The sequence below is a fragment of the Tachypleus tridentatus genome, unplaced genomic scaffold (assembly GCF_004210375.1).
Source record: "Tachypleus tridentatus isolate NWPU-2018 unplaced genomic scaffold, ASM421037v1 Hic_cluster_1, whole genome shotgun sequence".
Classification (NCBI taxonomy): Eukaryota; Metazoa; Arthropoda; class Merostomata; order Xiphosura; family Limulidae; genus Tachypleus; species Tachypleus tridentatus.
Genome location: NW_027467777.1, coordinates 34352635 through 34369637, shown reverse-complemented (window position 1 = coordinate 34369637; position 17003 = coordinate 34352635).

Below are 17003 nucleotides of genomic sequence, written 5' to 3'. Positions count from 1 at the left end.
CAGTCTGTTATAAACACGTAGTAATGTAGCTACACAGTCTGTTATAAACACGTAGTAATGTAGCTACACAGTCTGTTATAAACACGTAGTAATGTAGCTACACAGTCTGTTATAAACACGTAGTAATGTAGCTACACAGTCTGTTATAAACACGTAGTAATGTAGCTACACAGTCTGTTATAAACACGTAGTAATGTAGCTACACAGTCTGTTATAAACACGTAGTAATGTAGCTACACAGTCTGTTATAAACACGTAGTAATGTAGCTACACAGTCTGTTATAAACACGTAGTAATGTAGCTACACAGTCTGTTATAAACACGTAGTAATGTAGCTACACAGTCTGTTATAAACACGTAGTAATGTAGCTACACAGTCTGTTATAAACACGTAGTAATGTAGCTACACAGTCTGTTATAAACACGTAGTAATGTAGCTACACAGTCTGTTATAAACACGTAGTAATGTAGCTACACAGTCTGTTATAAACACGTAGTAATGTAGCTACACAGTCTGTTATAAACACGTAGTAATGTAGCTACACAGTCTGTTATAAACACGTAGTAATGTAGCTACACAGTCTGTTATAAACACGTAGTAATGTAGCTACACAGTCTGTTATAAACACGTAGTAATGTAGCTACACAGTCTGTTATAAACACGTAGTAATGTAGCTACACAGTCTGTTATAAACACGTAGTAATGTAGCTACACAGTCTGTTATAAACACGTAGTAATGTAGCTACACAGTCTGTTATAAACACGTAGTAATGTAGCTACACAGTCTGTTATAAACACGTAGTAATGTAGCTACACAGTCTGTTATAAACACGTAGTAATGTAGCTACACAGTCTGTTATAAACACGTAGTAATGTAGCTACACAGTCTGTTATAAACACGTAGTAATGTAGCTACACAGTCTGTTATAAACACGTAGTAATGTAGCTACACAGTCTGTTATAAACACGTAGTAATGTAGCTACACAGTCTGTTATAAACACGTAGTAATGTAGCTACACAGTCTGTTATAAACACGTAGTAATGTAGCTACACAGTCTGTTATAAACACGTAGTAATGTAGCTACACAGTCTGTTATAAACACGTAGTAATGTAGCTACACAGTCTGTTATAAACACGTTGTAATGTAGCTACACAGTGTGTTATAAACACGTAGTAATGTAGCTACACAGTCTTTATAAATGCGTAGTAATGTAGCTACACAGTCTTTATAAATGCGTAGTAATGTAGCTACACAGACTTTATAAATGCGTAGTAATGTAGCTACACAGTCTGTTATAAACGCGTAGTAATGTAGCTACACAGTCTGTTATAAACACGTTGTAATGTAGCTACACAGTCTGTTATAAACACGTAGTAATGTAGCTACACAGTCTGTTATAAACACGTAGTGATGTAGCTACACAGTCTGTTATAAACACGTAGTAATGTAGCTACACAGTCTGTTATAAACACGTTGTAATATAGCAACACAGTCTGTTATAAACAAGTTGTAATGTAGCAACACAGTCTGTTATAAACAAGTTGTAATGTAGCTACACAGTCTGTTATAAACACGTAGTAATGTAGCTACACAGTCTCTAATAAACACGTTGTAATGTAGCAACACAGTCTGTTATAAACACGTAGTAATGTAGCAACACAGTCTGTTATAAACACGTAGTGATGTAGCAACACAGTCTGTTATAAACACGTAGTGATGTAGCAACACAGTCTGTTATAAACACGTAGTGATGTAGCTACACAGTCTGTTATAAACACGTAGTGATGTAGCTACACAGTCTGTTATAAACACGTAGTGATGTAGCTACACAGTCTGTTATAAACACGTAGTAATGTAGCTACACAGTCTGTTATAAACACGTAGTAATGTAGCTACACAGTCTGTTATAAACACGTAGTAATGTAGCTACACAGTCTGTTATAAACACGTAGTAATGTAGCTACACAGTCTGTAATAAACACGTAGTGATGTAGCTACACAGTCTGTTATAAACACGTAGTGATGTAGCTACACAGTCTGTTATAAACACGTAGTGATGTAGCTACACAGTCGGTTATAAACACGTAGTAATGTAGCTACACAGTCGGTTATAAACACGTAGTAATGTAGCTAAACAGTCTGTTATAAACACGTAGTAATGTAGCAACACACTCTGTTATAAACACGTAGTGATGTAGCTACACAGTCTGTTATAAACACGTAGTGATGTAGCTACACAGTCTGTTATAAACACGTAGTGATGTAGCTACACAGTCTGTTATAAACACGTAGTAATGTAGCTACACAGTCGGTTATAAACACGTAGTAATGTAGCTAAACAGTCTGTTATAAACACGTAGTAATGTAGCAACACACTCTGTTATAAACACGTAGTAATGTAGCAACACACTGTTATAAACACGTAGTAATGTAGCTACACAATATGTTATAAACACGTAGTAATGTAGCTACACAGTCTGTTATAAACACGTAGTAATGTAGCTACACAGTCTGTTATAAACACGTAGTAATGTAGCTACACAGTCTGTTATAAACACGTAGTAATGTAGCTACACAGTCTGTTATAAACACGTAGTAATGTAGCTAAACAGTCTGTTATAAACAAGTTGTAATGTAGCTACACAGTCTCTAATAAACACGTTGTAATGTAGAAACACAGTCTGTTATAAACACGTAGTAATGTAGCAACACAGTCTGTTATAAACACGTAGTGATGTAGCTACACAGTCTGTTATAAACACGTAGTAATGTAGCTACACATTGTGTTATAAACACGTGGTAATGTAGCTACACAGTGTGCTATAAACACGTAGTAATGTAGATACACAGTCTTTATAAATGCGTAGTAATGTAGCTACACAGTCTGTTATAAACACGTTGTAATGTAGCTACACAGTCTGTTATAAACACGTTGTAATGTAGCTACACAGTGTGTTATAAACACGTAGTAATGTAGCTACACAGTCTTTATAAATGCGTAGTAATGTAGCTACACAGTCTCTAATAAACACGTTGTAATGTAGAAACACAGTCTGTTATAAACACGTAGTAATGTAGCAACACAGTCTGTTATAAACACGTAGTGATGTAGCTACACAGTGTGTTATAAACACGTAGTAATGTAGATACACAGTCTTTATAAACACGTAGTAATGTAGCTACACAGTCTGTTATAAACACGTAGTAATGTAGCTACACAGTCTGTTATAAACACAAAGTAATGTAGCTACACAGTCTTTATAAATGCGTAGTAATGTAGCTACACAGTCTGTTATAAACGCGTAGTAATGTAGCTACACAGTCTGTTATAAACACGTTGTAATGTAGCTACACAGTCTGTTATAAGCACGTAGTAATGTAGCTACACAGTCTGTTATAAACACGTAGTGATGTAGCTAGACAGTCTGTTATAAACACGTAGTAAAGTAGCTACACAGTCTGTTATAAACAAGTTGTAATGTAGCTACACAGTCTCTAATAAACACGTAGTAATGTAGCAACACAGTCTGTTATAAACACGTAGTGATGTAGCTACACAGTCTGTTATAAACACGTAGTGATGTAGCTACACAGTCTGTTATAAACACGTAGTGATGTAGCTACACAGTCTGTTATAAACACATAGTAATGTAGCTACACAGTCTGTTATAAACACGTTGTAATATAGCTACACAGTGTGTTATAAACACGTAGTAATGTAGCTACACAGTCTTTATAAATGCGTAGTAATGTAGCTACACAGTCTGTTATAAACGCGTAGTAATGTAGCTACACAGTCTGTTATAAACACGTTGTAATGTAGCTACACAGTCTGTTATAAACAAGTTGTAATGTAGCTAAACAGTCTGTTATAAACAAGTTGTAATGTAGCTACACAGTCTCTAATAAACACGTAGTAATGTAGCAACACAGTCTCTTATAAACACGTAGTGATGTAGCTACACAGTCTGTTATAAACACATAGTAATGTAGCTACACAGTCTGTTATAAACACGTTGTAATGTAGCTACACAGTGTGTTATAAACACGTAGTAATGTAGCTACACAGTCTGTTATAAACGCGTAGTAATGTAGCTACACAGTCTGTTATAAACACGTTGTAATGTAGCTACACAGTCTGTTATAAGCACGTAGTAATGTAGCTACACAGTCTGTTATAAACACGTAGTGATGTAGCTACACAGTCTGTTATAAACACGTAGTAATGTAGCTACACAGTCTGTTATAAACATGTAGTAATGTAGCTACACAGTCTGTTATAAACCCGTAGTAATGTAGCTACACAGTCTGTTATAAACACGTAGTAATGTAGCTACACAGTGTGTTATAAACACGTGGTAATGTAGCTACACAGTGTGCTATAAACACGTAGTAATGTAGATACACAGTCTTTATAAATGCGTAGTAATGTAGCTACACAGTCTGTTATAAACACGTTGTAATGTAGCTACACAGTCTGTTATAAACACGTTGTAATGTAGCTACACAGTCTGTTATAAACACGTACTAATGTAGCTACACAGTCTTTATAAATGCGTAGTGATGTAGCTACACAGTCTGTTATAAACACGTAGTGATGTAGCTACACAGTATGTTATAAACACGTAGTAATGTAGCTACACAGTAAACACGTGTTATAAACTGTTATAAACAAGTTGTAATGTAGCTACACAGTCTGTTATAAACACGTTGTAATGTAGCTACACAGTCTGTTATAAACACGTAGTGATGTAGCTACACAGTCTGTTATAAACACGTAGTGATGTAGCTACACAGTCTGTTATAAACACGTAGTGATGTAGCTACACAGTATGTTATAAACACGTAGTAATGTAGCTACACAGTTTGTTATAAACAAGTTGTAATGTAGCAACACAGTCTGTAATAAACACGTTGTAATGTAGCTACACAGTCTGTTATAAACACGTAGTGATGTAGCTACACAGTCTGTTATAAACACGTAGTAATGTAGCTACACAGTCTGTTATAAACACGTAGTAATATAGCAACACAGTCTGTTATAAACACGTAGTAATGTAGCTACACAGTCTGTTATAAACACGTAGTAATGTAGCTACACAGTCTGTTATAAACACGTAGTAATGTAGCTACACAGTCTGTTATAAACACGTAGTAATGTAGCTACACAGTCTGTTATAAACACGTAGTGATGTAGCTACACAGTCTGTTATAAACACGTAGTAATGTAGCTACACAGTCTGTTATAAACACGTAGTAATGTAGCTACACAGTCTGTTATAAACACGTAGTAATGTAGCTACACAGTCTGTTATAAACACGTAGTGATGTAGCTACACAGTCTGTTATAAACACGTAGTGATGTAGCTACACAGTCTGTTATAAACACGTAGTGATGTAGCTACACAGTCGGTTATAAACACGTAGTAATGTAGCTACACAGTCTGAAATAAACACGTTGTAATATAGCAACACAGTCTGTTATAAACAAGTTGTAATGTAGCTACACAGTCTGTTATAAACACGTAGTAATGTAGCTACACAGTCTCTAATAAACACGTTGTAATGTAGCAACACAGTCTGTTATAAACACGTAGTAATGTAGCTACACAGTCTGTTATAAACACAAAGTACATGTAGCGTAGTAATGTAACACAGTCTGTTATAAACACGTAGTAATGTAGCTACACAGTCTGTTATAAACACGTTGTAATATAGCAACACAGTCTGTTATAAACACGTTGTAATGTAGCAACACAGTCTGTTATAAACACGTTGTAATGTAGCTACACAGTCTGTTATAAACACGTAGTAATGTAGCTACACAGTCTGTAATAAACACGTTGTAATGTAGCAACACAGTCTGTTATAAACACGTAGTAATGTAGCAACACAGTCTGTTATAAACACGTAGTGATGTAGTTACACAGTCTGTTATAAACACGTAGTGATGTAGCTACACAGTCTGTTATAAACACGTAGTGATGTAGCTACACAGTCTGTTATAAACACGTAGTAATGTAGCTACACAGTCTGTTATAAACACGTAGTAATGTAGCTACACAGTCTGTTATGTTAGCTACACAGTCTGTTATAAACACGTAGTAATGTAGCTACACAGTCTGTTATAAACACGTAGTAATGTAGCTACACAGTCTGTTATAAACACGTAGTGATGTAGCTACACAGTCTGTTATAAACACGTAGTGATGTAGCTACACAGTCTGTTATAAACACGTAGTGATGTAGCTACACAGTCGGTTATAAACACGTAGTAATGTAGCTACACAGTCGGTTATAAACACGTAGTAATGTAGCTAAACAGTCTGTTATAAACACGTAGTAATGTAGCAACACACTCTGTTATAAACACGTAGTGATGTAGCTACACAGTCTGTTATAAACACGTAGTGATGTAGCTACACAGTCTGTTATAAACACGTAGTGATGTAGCTACACAGTCGGTTATAAACACGTAGTAATGTAGCTACACAGTCGGTTATAAACACGTAGTAATGTAGCTAAACAGTCTGTTATAAACACGTAGTAATGTAGCAACACACTCTGTTATAAACACGTAGTAATGTAGCAACACACTGTTATAAACACGTAGTAATGTAGCTACACAATATGTTATAAACACGTAGTAATGTAGCTACACAGTCTGTTATAAACACGTAGTAATGTAGCTACACATTGTGTTATAAACACGTAGTAATGTAGCTACACAGTCTGTTATAAACACGTAGTAATGTAGCTAAACAGTCTGTTATAAACAAGTTGTAATGTAGCTACACAGTCTCTAATAAACACGTTGTAATGTAGAAACACAGTCTGTTATAAACACGTAGTAATGTAGCAACACAGTCTGTTATAAACACGTAGTGATGTAGCTACACAGTCTGTTATAAACACGTAGTAATGTAGCTACACAGTCTGTTATAAACACGTAGTAATGTAGCTACACAGTCTGTTATAAACACGTAGTAATGTAGATACACAGTCTTTATAAATGCGTAGTAATGTAGCTACACAGTCTGTTATAAACACGTTGTAATGTAGCTACACAGTCTGTTATAAACACGTTGTAATGTAGCTACACAGTCTGTTATAAACACGTAGTAATGTAGCTACACAGTCTTTATAAATGCGTAGTAATGTAGCTACACAGTCTCTAATAAACACGTTGTAATGTAGAAACACAGTCTGTTATAAACACGTAGTAATGTAGCTACACAGTCTGTTATAAACACGTAGTGATGTAGCTACACAGTCTGTTATAAACACGTAGTAATGTAGATACACAGTCTTTATAAACACGTAGTGATGTAGCTACACAGTCTGTTATAAACACGTAGTAATGTAGCTACACAGTCTGTTATAAACACGTAGTAATGTAGCTACACAGTCTGTTATAAACACGTAGTAATGTAGCAACACAGTCTGTTATAAACACGTAGTGTTATACACAGTCTGTTATAAACACGTAGTAATGTAGCTACACAGTCTGTTATAAACACGTAGTAATGTAGCTACACAGTCTGTTATAAACACGTAGTGATGTAGCTACACAGTCTGTTATAAACACGTAGTAATGTAGCTACACAGTCTGTTATAAACACGTAGTAATGTAGCTACACAGTCTGTTATAAACACGTTGTAATGTAGCTACACAGTCTGTTATAAACACGTAGTAATGTAGCTACACAGTCTTTATAAACACGTAGTAATGTAGCTACACAGTCTGTTATAAACACGTAGTAATGTAGCTACACAGTCTGTTATAAACACGTAGTAATGTAGCTACACAGTCTGTTATAAACACGTTGTAATGTAGCTACACAGTCTGTTATAAACACGTTGTAATGTAGCTACACAGTCTGTTATAAACACGTAGTAATGTAGCTACACAGTCTGTTATAAACACGTAGTAATGTAGCTACACAGTCTGTTATAAACACGTAGTAATGTAGCTACACAGTCTGTTATAAACACGTTGTAATGTAGCTACACAGTGTGTTATAAACACGTAGTAATGTAGCTACACAGTCTGTTATAAACACGTAGTAATGTAGCTACACAGTCTTTATAAATGCGTAGTAATGTAGCTACACAGTCTGTTATAAACACGTTGTAATGTAGCTACACAGTGTGTTATAAACACGTAGTAATGTAGCTACACAGTCTGTTATAAACACGTAGTAATGTAGCTACACAGTCTGTTATAAACACGTAGTAATGTAGCTACACAGTCTGTTATAAACACGTAGTAATGTAGCTACACAGTCTGTTATAAACACGTAGTAATGTAGCTACACAGTCTGTTATAAACACGTAGTAATGTAGCTACACAGTCTGTTATAAACACGTAATGTAGCTACACATGTTATAGTAATGTAGCTACACAGTCTGTTATAAACACGTAGTAATGTAGCTACACAGTCTGTTATAAACACGTAGTGATGTAGCTACACAGTCTGTTATAAACACGTAGTAATGTAGCTACACAGTCTGTTATAAACACGTTGTAATGTAGCTACACAGTCTGTTATAAACACGTTGTAATGTAGCTACACAGTCTGTTATAAACACGTAGTAATGTAGCTACACAGTCTGTTATAAACACGTAGTAATGTAGCTACACAGTCTGTTATAAACACGTAGTAATGTAGCTACACAGTCTGTTATAAACACGTAGTAATGTAGCAACACAGTCTGTTATAAACACGTAGTAATGTAGCTACACAGTCTGTTATAAACACGTAGTGATGTAGCTACACAGTCTGTTATAAACACGTAGTGATGTAGCTACACAGTCTGTTATAAACACGTAGTGATGTAGCTACACAGTCTGTTATAAACACGTAGTAATGTAGCTACACAGTCTGTTATAAACACGTAGTAATGTAGCTACACAGTCTGTTATAAACACGTAGTAATGTAGCTACACAGTCTGTTATAAACACGTAGTAATGTAGCTACACAGTCTGTTATAAACACGTAGTAATGTAGCTACACAGTCTGTTATAAACACGTAGTGATGTAGCTACACAGTCTGTTATAAACACGTAGTGATGTAGCTACACAGTCTGTTATAAACACGTAGTGATGTAGCTACACAGTCTGTTATAAACACGTAGTAATGTAGCTACACAGTCTGTTATAAACACGTAGTAATGTAGCTACACAGTCTGTTATAAACACGTAGTAATGTAGCTACACAGTCTGTTATAAACACGTAGTGATGTAGCTACACAGTCTGTTATAAACACGTAGTGATGTAGCTACACAGTCTGTTATAAACACGTAGTGATGTAGCTACACAGTCTGTTATAAACACGTAGTAATGTAGCTACACAGTCGGTTATAAACACGTAGTAATGTAGCTACACAGTCTGAAATAAACACGTTGTAATATAGCTACACAGTCTGTTATAAACACAGTCTGTTATAAACACGTAGTAATGTAGCACACAGTCTGTTATAAACACGTAGTAATGTAGCTACACAGTCTGTTATAAACACGTAGTAATGTAGCTACACAGTCTGTTATAAACACGTAGTAATGTAGCTACACAGTCTGTTATAAACACGTAGTAATGTAGCTACACAGTCTGTTATAAACACGTAGTAATGTAGCTACACAGTCTGTTATAAACACGTAGTAATGTAGCTACACAGTCTGTTATAAACACGTAGTAATGTAGCTACACAGTCTGTTATAAACACGTTGTAATGTAGCAACACAGTCTGTTATAAACACGTAGTAATGTAGCTACACAGTCTGTTATAAACACGTAGTAATGTAGCTACACAGTCTGTTATAAACACGTAGTAATGTAGCTACACAGTCTGTTATAAACACGTAGTAATGTAGCTACACAGTCTGTTATAAACACGTAGTAATGTAGCTACACAGTCTGTTATAAACACGTAGTAATGTAGCTACACAGTCTGTTATAAACACGTAGTAATGTAGCTACACAGTCTGTTATAAACACGTAGTAATGTAGCTACACAGTCTGTTATAAACACGTAGTAATGTAGCTACACAGTCTGTTATAAACACGTAGTAATGTAGCTACACAGTCTGTTATAAACACGTAGTAATGTAGCTACACAGTCTGTTATAAACACGTAGTAATGTAGCTACACAGTCTGTTATAAACACGTAGTAATGTAGCTACACAGTCTGTTATAAACACGTAGTAATGTAGCTACACAGTCTGTTATAAACACGTAGTAATGTAGCTACACAGTCTGTTATAAACACGTAGTAATGTAGCTACACAGTCTGTTATAAACACGTAGTAATGTAGCTACACAGTCTGTTATAAACACGTAGTAATGTAGCTACACAGTCTGTTATAAACACGTAGTAATGTAGCTACACAGTCTGTTATAAACACGTAGTAATGTAGCTACACAGTCTGTTATAAACACGTAGTAATGTAGCTACACAGTCTGTTATAAACACGTAGTAATGTAGCTACACAGTCTGTTATAAACACGTAGTAATGTAGCTACACAGTCTGTTATAAACACGTAGTAATGTAGCTACACAGTCTGTTATAAACACGTAGTAATGTAGCTACACAGTCTGTTATAAACACGTAGTAATGTAGCTACACAGTCTGTTATAAACACGTAGTAATGTAGCTACACAGTCTGTTATAAACACGTAGTAATGTAGCTACACAGTCTGTTATAAACACGTAGTAATGTAGCTACACAGTCTGTTATAAACACGTAGTAATGTAGCTACACAGTCTGTTATAAACACGTAGTAATGTAGCTACACAGTCTGTTATAAACACGTAGTAATGTAGCTACACAGTCTGTTATAAACACGTAGTAATGTAGCTACACAGTCTGTTATAAACACGTAGTAATGTAGCTACACAGTCTGTTATAAACACGTAGTAATGTAGCTACACAGTCTGTTATAAACACGTTGTAATGTAGCTACACAGTCTGTTATAAACACGTAGTAATGTAGCTACACAGTCTGTTATAAACACGTAGTAATGTAGCTACACAGTCTGTTATAAACACGTAAATGTAGCTACACAGTCTGTTATAAACACGTAGTAATGTAGCTACACAGTCTGTTATAAACACGTAGTAATGTAGCTACACAGTCTGTTATAAACACGTAGTAATGTAGCTACACAGTCTGTTATAAACACGTAGTAATGTAGCTACACAGTCTGTTATAAACACGTAGTAATGTAGTAATGTAGCTACACAGTCTGTTATAAACACGTAGTAATGTAGCTACACAGTCTGTTATAAACACGTAGTAATGTAGCTACACAGTCTGTTATAAACACATGTAGCTACACAGTCTGTTATAAACACGTAGTAATGTAGCTACACAGTCTGTTATAAACACGTAGTAATGTAGCTACACAGTCTGTTATAAACACGTAGTAATGTAGCTACACAGTCTGTTATAAACACGTAGTAATGTAGCTACACAGTCTGTTATAAACACGTAGTAATGTAGCTACACAGTCTGTTATAAACACGTAGTAATGTAGCTACACAGTCTGTTATAAACACGTAGTAATGTAGCTACACAGTCTGTTATAAACACGTAGTAATGTAGCTACACAGTCTGTTATAAACACGTAGTAATGTAGCTACACAGTCTGTTATAAACACGTAGTAATGTAGCTACACAGTCTGTTATAAACACGTAGTAATGTAGCTACACAGTCTGTTATAAACACGTAGTGATGTAGCTACACAGTCTGTTATAAACACGTAGTGATGTAGCTACACAGTCTGTTATAAACACGTAGTAATGTAGCTACACAGTCTGTTATAAACACGTAGTAATGTAGCTACACAGTCTGTTATAAACACGTAGTAATGTAGCTACACAGTCTGTTATAAACACGTAGTAATGTAGCTACACAGTCTGTTATAAACACGTAGTAATGTAGCTACACAGTCTGTTATAAACACGTAGTAATGTAGCTACACAGTCTGTTATAAACACGTAGTAATGTAGCTACACAGTCTGTTATAAACACGTAGTAATGTAGCTACACAGTCTGTTATAAACACGTAGTAATGTAGCTACACAGTCTGTTATAAACACGTAGTAATGTAGCTACACAGTCTGTTATAAACACGTAGTAATGTAGCTACACAGTCTGTTATAAACACGTAGTGATGTAGCTGTTATAAACACAGTCAGTCTGTTATAAACACGTAGTAATGTAGCTACACAGTCTGTTATAAACACGTAGTAATGTAGCTACACAGTCTGTTATAAACACGTAGTAATGTAGCTACACAGTCTGTTATAAACACGTAGTAATGTAGCTACACAGTCTGTTATAAACACGTAGTAATGTAGCTACACAGTCTGTTATAAACACGTAGTAATGTAGCTACACAGTCTGTTATAAACACGTAGTAATGTAGCTACACAGTCTGTTATAAACACGTAGTAATGTAGCTACACAGTCTGTTATAAACACGTAGTAATGTAGCTACACAGTCTGTTATAAACACGTAGTAATGTAGCTACACAGTCTGTTATAAACACGTAGTAATGTAGCTACACAGTCTGTTATAAACACGTAGTAATGTAGCTACACAGTCTGTTATAAACACGTTGTAATGTAGCTACACAGTCTGTTATAAAACACGTAGTAATGTAGCTACACAGTCTGTTATAAACACGTAGTAATGTAGCTACACAGTCTGTTATAAACACGTAGTAATGTAGCTACACAGTCTGTTATAAACACGTAGTAATGTAGCTACACAGTCTGTTATAAACACGTTGTAATGTAGCTACACAGTCTGTTATAAACACGTAGTAATGTAGCTACACAGTCTGTTATAAACACGTAGTGATGTAGCTACACAGTCTGTTATAAACACGTAGTAATGTAGCTACACAGTCTGTTATAAACACGTAGTAATGTAGCTACACAGTCTGTTATAAACACGTAGTAATGTAGCTACACAGTCTGTTATAAACACGTAGTAATGTAGCTACACAGTCTGTTATAAACACGTAGTAATGTAGCTACACAGTCTGTTATAAACACGTAGTAATGTAGCTACACAGTCTGTTATAAACACGTAGTAATGTAGCTACACAGTCTGTTATAAACACGTAGTAATGTAGCTACACAGTCTGTTATAAACACGTAGTGATGTAGCTACACAGTCTGTTATAAACACGTAGTGATGTAGCTACACAGTCTGTTATAAACACGTAGTAATGTAGCTACACAGTCTGTTATAAACACGTAGTAATGTAGCTACACAGTCTGTTATAAACACGTAGTAATGTAGCTACACAGTCTGTTATAAACACGTAGTAATGTAGCTACACAGTCTGTTATAAACACGTAGTAATGTAGCTACACAGTCTGTTATAAACACGTAGTAATGTAGCTACACAGTCTGTTATAAACACGTAGTAATGTAGCTACACAGTCTGTTATAAACACGTAGTAATGTAGCTACACAGTCTGTTATAAACACGTAGTAATGTAGCTACACAGTCTGTTATAAACACGTAGTAATGTAGCTGTTACACAGTCAGTCTTTATAAACACGTAGTAATGTAGCTACACAGTCTGTTATAAACACGTAGTAATGTAGCTACACAGTCTGTTATAAACACGTAGTAATGTAGCTACACAGTCTGTTATAAACACGTAGTAATGTAGCTACACAGTCTGTTATAAACACGTAGTAATGTAGCTACACAGTCTGTTATAAACACGTAGTAATGTAGCTACACAGTCTGTTATAAACACGTAGTAATGTAGCTACACAGTCTGTTATAAACACGTAGTAATGTAGCTACACAGTCTGTTATAAACACGTAGTAATGTAGCTACACAGTCTGTTATAAACACGTAGTAATGTAGCTACACAGTCTGTTATAAACACGTAGTAATGTAGCTACACAGTCTGTTATAAACACGTAGTAATGTAGCTACACAGTCTGTTATAAACACGTAGTAATGTAGCTACACAGTCTGTTATAAACACGTAGTAATGTAGCTACACAGTCTGTTATAAACACGTAGTAATGTAGCTACACAGTCTGTTATAAACACGTAGTAATGTAGCTACACAGTCTGTTATAAACACGTAGTAATGTAGCTACACAGTCTGTTATAAACACGTAGTAATGTAGCTACACAGTCTGTTATAAACACGTAGTAATGTAGCTACACAGTCTGTTATAAACACGTAGTAATGTAGCTACACAGTCTGTTATAAACACGTAGTGATGTAGCTACACAGTCTGTTATAAACACGTAGTAATGTAGCTACACAGTCTGTTATAAACACGTCTGTAATGTAGCTACACAGTCTGTTATAAACACGTAGTAATGTAGCTACACAGTCTGTTATAAACACGTAGTAATGTAGCTACACAGTCTGTTATAAACACGTAGTAATGTAGCTACACAGTCTGTTATAAACACGTAGTAATGTAGCTACACAGTCTGTTATAAACACGTAGTAATGTAGCTACACAGTCTGTTATAAACACGTAGTAATGTAGCTACACAGTCTGTTATAAACACGTAGTAATGTAGCTACACAGTCTGTTATAAACACGTAGTAATGTAGCTACACAGTCTGTTATAAACACGTAGTAATGTAGCTACACAGTCTGTTATAAACACGTAGTAATGTAGCTACACAGTCTGTTATAAACACGTAGTAATGTAGCTACACAGTCTGTTATAAACACGTAGTAATGTAGCTACACAGTCTGTTATAAACACGTAGTAATGTAGCTACACAGTCTGTTATAAACACGTAGTAATGTAGCTACACAGTCTGTTATAAACACGTAGTAATGTAGCTACACAGTCTGTTATAAACACGTAGTAATGTAGCTACACAGTCTGTTATAAACACGTAGTAATGTAGCTACACAGTCTGTTATAAACACGTAGTAATGTAGCTACACAGTCTGTTATAAACACGTAGTAATGTAGCTACACAGTCTGTTATAAACACGTAGTAATGTAGCTACACAGTCTGTTATAAACACGTAGTAATGTAGCTACACAGTCTGTTATAAACACGTAGTAATGTAGCTACACAGTCTGTTATAAACACGTAGTAATGTAGCTACACAGTCTGTTATAAACACGTAGTAATGTAGCTACACAGTCTGTTATAAACACGTAGTAATGTAGCTACACAGTCTGTTATAAACACGTAGTAATGTAGCTACACAGTCTGTTATAAACACGTAGTAATGTAGCTACACAGTCTGTTATAAACACGTAGTAATGTAGCTACACAGTCTGTTATAAACACGTAGTAATGTAGCTACACAGTCTGTTATAAACACGTAGTAATGTAGCTACACAGTCTGTTATAAACACGTAGTAATGTAGCTACACAGTCTGTTATAAACACGTAGTAATGTAGCTACACAGTCTGTTATAAACACGTAGTAATGTAGCTACACAGTCTGTTATAAACACGTAGTAATGTAGCTACACAGTCTGTTATAAACACGTAGTAATGTAGCTACACAGTCTGTTATAAACACGTAGTAATGTAGCTACACAGTCTGTTATAAACACGTAGTAATGTAGCTACACAGTCTGTTATAAACACGTAGTAATGTAGCTACACAGTCTGTTATAAACACGTAGTAATGTAGCTACACAGTCTGTTATAAACACGTAGTAATGTAGCTACACAGTCTGTTATAAACACGTAGTGATGTAGCTACACAGTCTGTTATAAACACGTAGTAATGTAGCTACACAGTCTGTTATAAACACGTAGTAATGTAGCTACACAGTCTGTTATAAACACGTAGTGATGTAGCTACACAGTCTGTTATAAACACGTAGTAATGTAGCTACACAGTCTGTTATAAACACGTAGTAATGTAGCTACACAGTCTGTTATAAACACGTAGTAATGTAGCTACACAGTCTGTTATAAACACGTAGTGATGTAGCTACACAGTCTGTTATAAACACGTAGTGATGTAGCTACACAGTCTGTTATAAACACGTAGTAATGTAGCTACACAGTCTGTTATAAACACGTAGTAATGTAGCTACACAGTCTGTTATAAACACGTAGTAATGTAGCTACACAGTCTGTTATAAACACGTAGTAATGTAGCTACACAGTCTGTTATAAACACGTAGTAATGTAGCTACACAGTCTGTTATAAACACGTAGTAATGTAGCTACACAGTCTGTTATAAACACGTAGTAATGTAGCTACACAGTCTGTTATAAACACGTAGTAATGTAGCTACACAGTCTGTTATAAACACGTAGTAATGTAGCTACACAGTCTGTTATAAACACGTAGTAATGTAGCTACACAGTCTGTTATAAACACGTAGTAATGTAGCTACACAGTCTGTTATAAACACGTAGTAATGTAGCTACACAGTCTGTTATAAACACGTAGTAATGTAGCCACACAGTCTGTTATAAACACGTAGTAATGTAGCTACACAGTCTGTTATAAACACGTAGTAATGTAGCTACACAGTCTGTTATAAACACGTAGTAATGTAGCTACACAGTCTGTTATAAACACGTAGTAATGTAGCTACACAGTCTGTTATAAACACGTAGTAATGTAGCTACACAGTCTGTTATAAACACGTAGTAATGTAGCTACACAGTCTGTTATAAACACGTAGTAATGTAGCTACACAGTCTGTTATAAACACGTAGTAATGTAGCTACACAGTCTGTTATAAACACGTAGTAATGTAGCTACACAGTCTGTTATAAACACGTAGTAATGTAGCTACACAGTCTGTTATAAACACGTAGTAATGTAGCTACACAGTCTGTTATAAACACGTAGTGATGTAGCTACACAGTCTGTTATAAACACGTAGTAATGTAGCTACACAGTCTGTTATAAACACGTAGTAATGTAGCTACACAGTCTGTTATAAACACGTAGTAATGTAGCTACACAGTCTGTTATAAACACGTAGTAATG